Source organism: Euprymna scolopes, chromosome 37, assembly GCF_053919585.1.
Source record: "Euprymna scolopes isolate OS-2025 chromosome 37, ASM5391958v1, whole genome shotgun sequence".
Lineage (NCBI taxonomy): Eukaryota > Metazoa > Mollusca > Cephalopoda > Sepiida > Sepiolidae > Euprymna > Euprymna scolopes.
This window is the reverse complement of record NC_136518.1, coordinates 73,005,734-73,018,240: the sequence shown is the minus strand read 5'-3', so window position 1 is coordinate 73,018,240 and position 12,507 is coordinate 73,005,734. Positions and strand designations below refer to the sequence as shown.

The window sequence follows — 12,507 nt, the reverse complement described above, 5'->3', positions numbered from 1 at the left end:
ACCTTTTTTCTCACTGTCATAAAAAGTCGTGTCAGATTCTGATTCTTAAATTATTTTCTTCACTTTTTTCTTTTTTCATTTTTTTTAAAACATGTTTTCTGTTTTAGAGATGGAAATTTCATTTTATTTGATTTTATTAAGCGCCGCTGCTGTTTAAAATCTGACTCACGTCAAACATGATACCGCATTTGACGGTTTATTAGACGGCAAGTCAACAGAGGCTATTATTTGCTTGAAGGCATAACAAGACTTGTGATCGCTCAGCTAACGACTTAAGTATCGCGCGGTTTGGCTGCGAGACTTGACAGGTTACGATTACTTGTTCTTCTGTGTAAGCTCTTAGCGCGCTAACCTACAGCAGAATGGCTACTTGACAGTATTTTTTTTCTTTTCTTTTTTTTTTTTTTTTTTTTTTTTTTTTTTCCTGAACGGAGAATTGTTATTTTGTTTTGTTTTGTTTTTTGTAGTTGTTATTTTGTTTGGTTTTCCGGATGCTTTTAGTTTTTAGATGTTTGCTCGCATCGTCACGAGGTGCTTTGTCTGTAAGTCCTTTCTTCGGTTTCTGGCGTTTCATTATAAAAAGAACAACATTTCTCTCTCTAAAAGCGGCGGTTCGTCTGTCGGAATGACAAAGACCATCCGATCATCTTAGGAATGATTGATGAGTTTGTTTAAAGTGAAGTTGGTTTGCGCAGAACCAGCCTCACTTTCTCTTCCCAACTATCTTGGTCAAGCGGCAGGACAGGGTCGAGACAGCTGGGGTTCGGTGGGGCGCAGGAGTTGTCAGAAGTGTCGACGTCCTCCTACATATAGCGCCTGGTATTCCAAAATGGTACCCCCCTCTGACATTGTTTTATTTCGGTAATAATATATACGGCATAATCGCGTTCAAACACCGTTTCTCGTTAGATCACCGAAGTTAAGCAACGTTGAGCCTGGTTAGTACCAAATGGGTGACCATTTGGGAATTCTAGGCGCTGTATGTGCTCTCCACTTACCTTGGCATTTGTTTCCAGTTGTCCTGTACAGTTTACGTGCCACTGGGATTTAACAATTTCGACTCAGGAGAGGTTTGGTTGGAGATTGTGCAACTCCTGCCACAAAAATTTCACGCGCAGTTAATTTCAGTAATTTAACGAGAACCAATTTGTCAACATGATTAGGTTGTATACAGTTAAAAGCACAACTTCAACAACTCTTTTAATTGCATACTAATAAGAGTCTTATAATATTGTCTGGGCATTTCTTCAATCCTCATTGTGGAAAAACTGTAGCAAGTTTTGCTATGGACAAACACATTTATTCATCATGAATGCATAATTTCAAATCTCATGTAACGTCGTACACGTAAACCCAACACGTTGTGCAGGTTACGTCGCAAGGAACATAGGACAAGTAATAACTCGACTCCTTTACTTTTGTAACAACGACATTTATTTCCGAGTATTTTCACGAATTCCGAACGTGATTTAACGTGATTCCAAATGTGATCTCAAACGTGCTCTCGAACGTCATCCCCATCTCTAACGTGATCGTCCTTCCTGTAGTCTTTCTTTTTCCTTATTTCATTTCGCATGCATTTTGCATATGCGTGTCCACGCTCTGTTACAATCATAATAATGCAATTTGTAATCCCTCCTCTTCCATCCAGGAAAAATACAAAAAAGTAGGAGGCATTACTTTTCGAACCTTACTTGTATTATTTGGTCAAGTAACAAAAATGTATTAGCATTTTCTGGAGGCATTACTATGTACAAATAAGGAAAGTAGAGAGTGGGCGTTATTATGTCTTTTAGTCTATTTATTCCATAAACGATGGTTCTGACAAAAGGGAAACAATTGCCGTTTTCAAGCCTGCAATCTATCAATCTAGCACTTATTGGCTAGTTCTGATATTCATTATATATTTTTTATCTCTTTTATCAAGTGGCTTAAAATGTCTAAGAACACTCCCAGACACATAAAGTGCATTTGTGTGAAATTTCAAAAGAATTGGCCCAGCGGTTTCGGACTCCATAGTGGACGAACTCTCTCACACACAGTCTTATATATATACTAGCAAAGATACCTGTGCTTTGCACGGAGCTTTGTTGCGCACTCGGGTACCAAAATCTGTGGGCACCTTTCCAGTAAGTTGATGTTGTAAGAGCAACGATTGCATAAGGTGATTAACATTTTAACTACCTCTTGTAGTGACTGAAATTCAATCAGGAACTTCACAAAACATTTTCATCAAAAAGGAAGGTTACTTGATGTTACATAGTAAATTTTTCATTGAAGTCATTTTCAACTCTTGCTTAAATTTTATCTTGCACATTCAATACTAAAAACTTACCACAATCAGATCATGTCAGTTTTTCCTCATATCCATTTCTCGAACTTTTCACTAAAGAGCCTCAGGGTAAACTACATTTCTGCTGCTTTGATTTGGAGCCAGAATGTAGAGTTTTTCTGAACTTCCTGTCCGGCTGATGGAGACGTAGAACATACCGTGACTGAAGCAGTCTGATGTCAAGTCTACGCCAATGGTGTTAAATGTCTGACCTTGACTTTTGTTTATGCTCATTGCAAAACACACCTTCACAGGAAATTGGAGTCTCCGGAATTTAAATGGAAGTACTGAGTCCGATGGAACTAAGGGGATCCTTGGCAGTAGAACGGTTTCGCCTTTGTAGGGACCACAGGAAATGGTGGCCTCAAGTACATTGGTGTGCAATCTGGTGATAACACATCTGGTTCCGTTTGTTGTTTTTGGCGGTTCCAAGGATCGAAGAATCATGATTGGCGATCCAATTTTGAGATTTAAAATGTGTGGAGGCATTCCAGATATCTCCAAAGAGTTTAAAAACTCCACAGGGTGGTGAACAGCTTCATATTCATTAGTAGCCGAATCAACTGACTTGTATTGCTTTGTGTCTCCTGGAAATTCATCCATTATTGAATTGTTCAAATGATTCACATTGCTGTTTAATGGCGAAATAATAGCCCTCTCAGCAAGCCAATCAGGTGATTTTCCATTGTTTTGCAGGTCTGGGTACACTTTGTCTTTCAGTTGCTTCTGATTACCGACACATTTACCAAGCGCAGTTGGAATCTTAATTGTGTCAGGTGAAGAAGTGATAGGAAACTGACCATTACCGATTTGGAGAAGCAATTTTGAGAAGTCTGCTGCAGCTGTGTTATCAGAGATATAGGCTCTCATATTAGTAGTCAGTCTCTTCACTATAACGTGCCTCCAGAGATAGGATTGTTTCAAACTTGCATTGACAATGTTAGCCCTTGTGCCATTTTTAACCACTGGGAGGATTTGACGGAAATCACCGCAAAATAAGGTTGGAATGCCACCCATGGGATTCTTGTTTCCTGTGATGTCTTGCAGTGTTCGGTCAATTGCTTCATAAGCACTCTTGTGCGTCATTGGGGCTTCGTCTACAATGATTGCAGAGGTGTCTCTAATTACATTTGCCAAGGCTGAGTTACCAGTAATTTTGCAAACTGGCTGATCCATTCGATGAGTATCCAAGGGTACTTTAAAAGTGCTGTGAAGAGTGCGGCCACCTTGTAGTAGAGTAGCAGCAATGCCACTGAATGCTGTTGCAAGCACAATCTTTCTCATGGATCTAATCTTTGCAAGGATCAAATTGATTACAAAAGTCTTGCCCGTACCACCTGGAGCATCAAGAAACATCATGTTTTTGTTCATTTCACCTTGTGCTTCCAACATTGCCATGAATGAATTGTAAACTTCTCTTTGAGAATCGGTCAGTTTTTCTTGCATATTTTCTGCTTGTAGGGAAGTTCTTCAAGATTATAAGTAACTTCACGTTGATACTGTCTCGCGAGTCTTTCATCTCTCCCTTGCATTGGTGCAGGTAATCCATAGCTTGCCAATGGTTGACCGCACATAAGGAGAACTTTTTCTTCAATTAGACAAAGAGTTTTATTGTAGATGTCCTCATTAAAATCTGCTTCTGGATTGTTAACTTCTTGCCTGTATCTGTGAAGAATGTCTTCAGATATTACATCACGAAAAGCCATCCAGATCTCAAGAGGATTTCTTGGCTCACAGGCTGTTAAAATTATCACAAATAGGCTTCGCAAATTTGAAGGTGATTGAGTGGCACTTCCCTCTCCTACTGCTTGATGCAAGTGATGGTCATTTTCTAGAAGGCCTCGAGCAAGGCACGCTGCTCTGTATGTTTCAAACACCTGACCATTGTATGCTCGCAAATTTTGAAATGAAGTTGGACCAGCAACCTCATTGAGCAACAGGCGTAAGAAATAACACTCCCCTGCTTTTGGACTAATCGTGTAGATTCTCCCAATGCATGGTGCCTTCCATACATCATCATTTTCAGTACCTTCAACTTGTACCCCACGCATTCTTCTCATCCATTTCTTTGTCGATTTGTTCCAAGTGTAAAACTCAGGGACTTCTACGTATTTGAGACCCCTTGCAAAGTCATCCTCATGGCAGAGTTGAAAAAATGCTGTCAAAGTTGTGGCAGGCGGTGGACCTTGGGCTCGTTCCAGAGCAGTATCAGCTGAGAACATGACACGCTGCCCATTTTCAAGATGAACAGAAAGTTGTACAATTGGGGGGAAATGTTCATGGATGGGATGTTCCAATATCCTCCAGGCTGCCTCTGAACTGCCGACATACCTTGCATTCTGGAACTGCTGGATCTCATCCACAATGTGACTTTGTACTTGGCCTTGTTGGTTAGCTGCTCCATCAGTTCTTTGTAGTTCAAACACTGCTTGATCACATCCTTTATTCACGTATTTGAGGACATATTTGATGCTTTGGATCGAGCTGCAAATTTCTACGTTAATGTGAGCGTTGAACTGCTGAAGGAGGACCTTGTTGTACGGAACAATCCACTGGTTTGTTATTTCTTGATTAACATACCGACCATTTCTCTTCATCCTTATTGTACCAGTCTGGCCTCCATCTTCTGGTTTTCTTCGCCTGTACTTGGGGTAAGAGTCTTGGCCTTGCTTGGTACACTGAAGAAATTCTTTTGGGTATTTTTTGGAACATTTGTTGTCAATCATACATGGACAATTTGGATTAAATGGTCCACAAGGTCCATGCACCATATGTGCCATCACTTTAGCATGAAGATCAGGATCTTCCTCTTTGTCAGGGATCTCTGCAGATATGCAGAGATCCATTTTTTCTGGTAGAAGTTTGTCCTCTGGGGCCTGCCAGGTGAGGATGTGTGCATGCGGCAGTCCTCTTTTTTGATATTCAATACTGTACAGGAAAGCCCTCAACCTGCCAAATCCTCCCTTTTTAATAAATTCAAGTAACTTTTTTAGCTTCTGCCTGAAAACCCTGGCAACAATATCTGGACGATCCTGAGGGTCTTGCCCTTGAAAACAATTTTCTGTAATTTCTGTCCACTTTGAATTTGTTGTGAACGTGATGAAGAGGTCGGCTCGGCCCATTCGCCGAACATATGCCATGGCATCACTTTGACGCTCAAACATGTATCGAGGGCCTCCTGTATAAGTTGCCGGAAGTACAACTCGTTGACCAAACTGTTCTGGATTCCCATCCTCCCTAAGAATTGAATCTCTCAAGTTGCTATAATTGTCAGCTCTCAGGGTCTGTTGCTCACGCCTCAGGAACTGTAAACGTTCTGTTTCAATCTTGCAGTACACATCCACCAGCCATTGTTGAAATAGCCTTCGGTACCAGAGAAAATAGTTTCCAGGCCGAGTCATTAAATGGTACGAATAAAATTGCTGTTGGGTAACTTTTCGCCCATTGGATGCCTTCATGTAGATGTTGTAAGATGGAGAACCATAGGGGTACATTAACGGGTACATTAAAGTATCGTAGAGGGGATGTAGTTCGGAGATCCATTTTAATGTATCATTTCTAAAACGCAAGACAATATCCCGGTTAGCTGTTGGTTCATTCTCCATTAATATTCCAATCTCATACGTTGTTGTTGGAGCATTGAATCGCCGTGGATGCTCTTCTTGCGGCCTTCGGTCTTCCCTTATGACAACTTTATGTTCTACCAAGTGTTCTTCTTCAATCCTCTCCTTTGTTGTTTTCAGCTGACAAATGAAGCTGTTGTTCTCATGTAAAAATTCAGTCAGACTTTGGAGAATGTCTCTATTGAGTCTACTGTCACGTCCCCGATTATGTAGTTCCTCTTCCAGACTATCCAAGAAGTAGACTTGAATAAACTTTGCTGTTTCATCTTCAGGTGGTAAAAGACTCCCAATCTGGTGGCAAACCTGGCCTCGAATTCTAAAAGAAGGATTCCACCCATGTACTGCCGCAATTTTGTGACCAAATGATGTCATTGCAAAACAATTGTTATAACTGCGTAGATTTTGCAGAAAATCTTTAGAGATGGGACCATTGCCGGAGAGCAAATCTTGAAGCAACTGAGGCAGTGGTGGAAAGCTATCAAGCACAACTTTGCCAGAAGAACAACAACAACCAGGGGTTTCTCCTTTAAATTTTACAGCTGAGCAATGTTGACATACTTTGTCCATTTTTCCTATATCAGCTGTAGTGAGAGAGTCATTTTTGTTGTAGAGCAATCCTTTTCTATTGCAGTGTTCTATTTCATGGTGTCTCAAAGCAGTCATTCGTTGTCTAGCTGCCTCGTTTTCTGTCAATTGCTGGGGCAAAGTCATACTCTCTCTCCATGCAGCCTCTCGTTGTTGCCCTTGGTATAGGCGAAAGCTTCGTTGGGTTTCCGATTCATTCTGATGTCGTTGAGCCACTCTCAACTGACCTTGTGTACGTCTACTTACCTCATATAATTCATTCGATCGTAATATTGCTTCTCTTTCCAGTGCATATCTTTGCCTTTCTTGAATTTCATCTTGTGATGAATTTAACCGCCTTACAGCATGTCTAGTTCTGTCAGCTTCACGTTGGGTTTCTCTTTCCAAATCTGACAGTCTTGCTCTCCTTTCTCTTTGACGTATCCTGTTAAGTTCTAGACGTCTTTCTCTATCTGAATTGTTTTCATTGGAGCGAATTGCAGCAACTCTTAGTCTATTAGCTTCCAATCTTTCCATTCTTTCTTCCTCACTTTCGTTTCTACTTCGTTTGGGTGGCATAATTTCGGTTTTAAACGGAATTGTTTAACGATATTAATGATTGTAAATTAATTAAGCATAAAGGAAATGTATACTAACTGAAATGGACGAACTATAAATAATATTTCTGAATAGTACAATTATAAACAATTATATTGTACCTATTTACTATGCCTCCCCACGGGACAGAGTTAGACACCAGGGTCGTTTTTTAACGTGGAGAAAAGGTACAAAAATAAAAATTGTCTCAGTCGTGAAGGATTTCTCCTCCACCGAAAGAGAACAAGAAAATGAAGTGCAGCATCTGAAGAACAGATACTACACTTTGATCTTGACCAAAAGGAATGAATAAAAGCGACCTACGTGTGACTCATTACTTCCGGGTGTAAACGTCACAGTCTAAAAGTAATAATTAAAAAGAAAAGTAAATGTAAAATAAATGTAATACCAACTTAGGTTAACTAAGTAAACAGTACAATTAAAACAAATAATTACTAAGATCTAGGTAATTGTTAGTCTCATTGTTATGGTTTTAAAGAAAAAAATGTGTAAAAAAAGTTCTGCTTTTGTGAGTACGTGTATTTCTTTTAAATTACATAACCTTTTTATTTTATTATTTATATCTCTTTTAAATTTATATATTTTGTTAGTAAACTGGAAGAAATTCAGTTGAATAAAACCTTGTTCGTGTTCTTTACGTTAAACTCATATTTTTATAAAAGGTTCATCCGGTTTAAAGAAAGCACTAAGTTTAAATAAGACTGGAAATAACTAATTCAATATATAAATAGAAAAATGAAATAAATATAAGCTTTAAGTCTTAAGATAGTAATAATCAAAATGTAATAAATTATTTGTAGTTCAAATCTATGATAAACAGGCTTTCGAAATAGGCTCGACCAGAAAGATTAAATTGGAACGAAATTATAATCTCCGTGCCATTTTCAAAACAACCCCACAAAAGTAACGATATCCTGCAGTTGGTTAAATGACAATGGTTGTAAGAAAAATGTAAAAGAAAATGCGCTTATCTGTTTATTTTGACCTGTTTTATTTAATTAAAAAAAAATTGGCTATAACTGGAAGAGAGCGTTATGTTTTGGGGGTTGTTTAAAAAATAGAATGGAAATAAAGTTAGTTCCGTTTTAATTGTGTTTAATTGCGGCAAGCGCTAACAAAATCGAAAAATCACTGTTTACATTCGAAATGTTAACTTTTATAGGTTTACAGGTTTGCTGACAAGGCTGGGGGTGTTTAATACAATTATTTTACTGAATTGATTTTTTTCATTTAAAAATAAAATTATTTATTTTTTAATAAAGTTTTATTTTAAAATATTTGTTTTTGTTTATTTATATAAAATTACGATAGTTGAATTGTATTCTTTCAATTATATTGGCAAGTAAAATATAAAAGATTAAAACGGAACGAAATTGAAATTTCCATTACATTTTCAATACAATCCCAAAACATAAAGCTTTGCTCGCCAATGAATTGTTTTGATAATATACGTAAAGTGAAATAAATCGAATATAAAATTAAATGAAAATATATTAAATAATTAAATGTTAAATAGATTTTGTAAATAGTACAGTTGAAATGATTAGAATATTTCCAATATGTAATAAGGTCGAGGTAATTAGTAAAAGAGATTTAATATAATGTGATATGCAAATGAGCATAAGTCATTCGATATGGGGGTGGTTTGTAGACTAGTATATAAAGAAATTAGGCATAGATTCTTATGTCTCCTATAACAGAAACATCCTAAAATGGGTTCTAATGTTTCTCTACCAGGAGAGATCTACCCTCTTACCTCCTTTATATTTCGTTGATGATGGACAGCTGTACACACAGACAGAAACACACGAACCCTATTACTTTATAAAAATATATATATATATATATATATATATATATATATATATATATATATATATATATAAAGGCAATGAGCCTGTCTGTCTGTCAGTCAGTTAGTCTTCATATTTTCAAATTCTATCTCCTCCTCTAAGGGATCAAAATGGATCGAAATTGAAAAAAATCATTATATATTTTGTACATTAATCTTAGTTTATTCTTAATTTTTAATTTTTAATCAGTCTGTATGCTTGTTACGTTAGTACATTGGTAACGACAGAAGTTTTGAATTCTACAATTTGTCTTTCGGTTTCGATTCTAGCTGATTGCACCCGAACACTACTTTTTTTATTTGAAATCACAACTCTGTAATAATATATACGAAATCTGGATAAATTAAAATATATTTAAGCGTATTTTAAGCCCGTTCAAAGTCTCCCCCTCCGCTGGTTTTATATATATAAACTCCTGGTCAAACTGGACTATATATATATATATATATATATATATATATATATATATATATATATGTGTGTGTGTGTGTGTGTGTGTGTGTGTGTGTGTGTGTCTGCGTGTGTGTGTGTAAGAGATGAGAAAAAAGTTATATAGAACTTTATTATATCATCCAATTAATAAGGAAAGAAAAGAAGCAAAATGGAAAAACCATGGCATATATATATATATATATATATATATATATATATATATATATATATATATATATATATATATATATATATTACAAAACTTTGTTGAAATTCAAAGACTTTCTTTTTTGTAATTTTTGTTTATTTCATCTTGGATTCCTTCATTACAGCCTTTTCGTTAATGGGATGGCAATTTTATGATTTTACGTGTTCATAAAACATTTCCTGTTCTCGCCAACTCATAAGATGTTGTTTCCATTTCATGTTACCAACAAAAAGTTGATTTTGTACATGATAAACCTGGTGTTTGGGGAAAAGAAATGCCATCCCCACGTTTTTACAAGTCGGCCATCTTGTGTGGCATGCAAACTATATATATATATATATATATATATATGTGTGTGTGTGTGTGTGTGTGTGTATATATATATATATAATATATATATATGTGACACTTTGTGTGTGTGTGTGTGTGTGTGTGTATGTGTGTGTGAGTTCCGTCCTCAAAGGTTCCGAAACGGCTGAGCCTATCTTTTGCTAATTTCACGCAAAGTAATTTATATGTTATACAGATCGAATTATCTTTTGTTCAAGTCCGGGCGAACATTACCATTTCATATTATTCTTTTCTCATTAATAATTTCAATTTAAGATAAATATATACATCAATTTAAATAATCGCGTTGACACACCGTTTCTCGCCAGATCTTGGAAATTAAGTAACGTTGCGCCTGGTAAGTTCCAGATGGGTAACCATTTGAGAATTTTATGCATTGTATGTGATTATATCAAAAAATTACGAAAATCAAGATAGAAAATTAACTATTAAAGAAAATAGACAAAAAATTAAAGAAAACGATCGTATTTGCTTATTAAAGATACAGGAGATTTCAAAAGGGAGGTAATTTCCGTTTCGCTTTATTTTATGAAAACAAGTGGCAACATTTTTGCACCTGCTTACACGATTAAAAGTGTTAGTTTTTTAATAATTCAGTAATATTCAGGTAATTTGAACTGCATAATTTGGAAGCTAACAATTCAATTTTTTTTATCTTATTAATGAGTTCAATTTATAATAAAAGAAGAGGAACCATTTAAAATCGCCGCAAATCATTTTAAAACTAAACATTAATTAGAAGTAACTTTTTCAGAGCATTCATCTTCAAGCCCAAATATCAGCTGATGTGATATTGTAAACAAACACAGACGTAATTGATGAACGACATTATTATTATTATTATTATTATTATTATTATTATTATTATTATTATTATTATTATTATTATTTTGCGAAGTAGTCCAGTGAGTAAATTATTCCTCGTAATCGATAGCGGATTGATTCTATAATAATACATACGCAATCTGCATAAAAGAAAATATGTTTAAGCGTATTTTACAACCGGATAACGCTAGCCATCAAGCATATATATATATATATAAAGCGAGATAAGACACTGATAGAATTCAGATGAAAAATCCTGATAGATATTACTTGAAGTAATACTTTCAAGGAGATTCTAGCCAAAAAGGAAAAGCTCAATATTTTAGAATAGAGCAATATATGGATTAAGGAAGTTAAAATAACCCTTTCTATATATTCCTTTGCAAAGCAATAAATTCTTAAATCGAATATATGCTTCTATATGTTGTTTTTTTTTTCAGAATTTAAAATTAAACCACGAAACATATATATATATATATATATAATTATATATATATAATCATTAGCTATAATAATTATTAAATACCTACAGACACTAGTGTTTCATCCTTTCGAGAATCATCAGTGTAGTGTGTCACGATTAACTCTATTCGAGAGATTCGAACCCCGGCAACAGAAGTCATATCTGGCTTTAGTAGCAAGGACCCGAACCATTCGGCTACCGTCAACCGCGAGAGATACAGTTGATATTAAAGACTTACTCTTATTAAATGCTTTTAACGTCAGTCAGAGTGATCTAATCATTACATGACGATCTGTGCGTATGAGTTTAATTGACCAACTTTATTACAACTGAAAGTGTTCAACGATTAGAAACAAGTTTCTTAAGGGGCGGAAATTATTATTGTTGTATTTAGAAGTCTTATTAAAGTGTTATTGTTCGTATTTCTTGTTGTCATTGTAAGGTCTTATTAATAGTGTAAGTCTCAGAGTCTTATTAAGAGAAGTTAAGAGTGCTGCATTCGTGTTATGAAGAGATTTATATATATAAAATGTTCAGTAGAAGCTCTTAGAGTGAGGAGACAGTCTTAGTGTTCACATTGTAGATATGTAAGATGTGTATGTAAAGACATTTAAAACCACATGATATACAAGACATATAATAACAATTTTCACTTTACCTTTTGGTAGAATTACAACACAAAGACGACGTTTATAAAAACACATGATGGGTTTATTTCTTCTCCCGACCGGTCGTGGTTTTCTGAGTCAAGAATTCAAAGCTTCACATTCTAAGTTTCAAAAGTTACCGTCTCGCTTCTAGACGTTCGAATCCCAACTGCAGACTATCGTCTGTCGTCCTCAAACTCCCTCTGACTCTCCCCCAGTTTTTCCTTGCTTAACTCTAAAGTTTCTTACTATATCGAGAACTTCTCATTTTCCATGACGTCATAAACATGTTAAAACATGTGTCTTCTTTCACGTGTTCTGGAAATGCGTGTCCAAAACTTTTTCCTTTATTTACAAAAGGAATTTTAACCTATATTCCCAGTAACCTATATTTCCAATATGTTAAAAACATGTTTATTAAAATCTTGTAGTTGCATTCTTTCAATTGAATTTTCATAACAGAATTGACAATGCACATTCTTTTCTTAAAACTATTTTATCTCTAAGCTTAACAATGGTTTGTTTTAAATTCCATTTCCTAATTCTCTATCGTAATCTATTTCTAAACCTAAATTACGAGGTTCGAATTTC

At 35.6% G+C, this 12,507-nt stretch overlaps 1 pseudogene; it reads left to right on the top strand.

The window, feature by feature from the left end:
- Positions 1 to 869: 869 nt before the first annotated feature.
- LOC145261462 (5S ribosomal RNA) lies at positions 870 to 986 on the top strand (annotated as a pseudogene).
- The last annotated feature ends 11,521 nt before the right edge of the window (positions 987 to 12,507 follow it).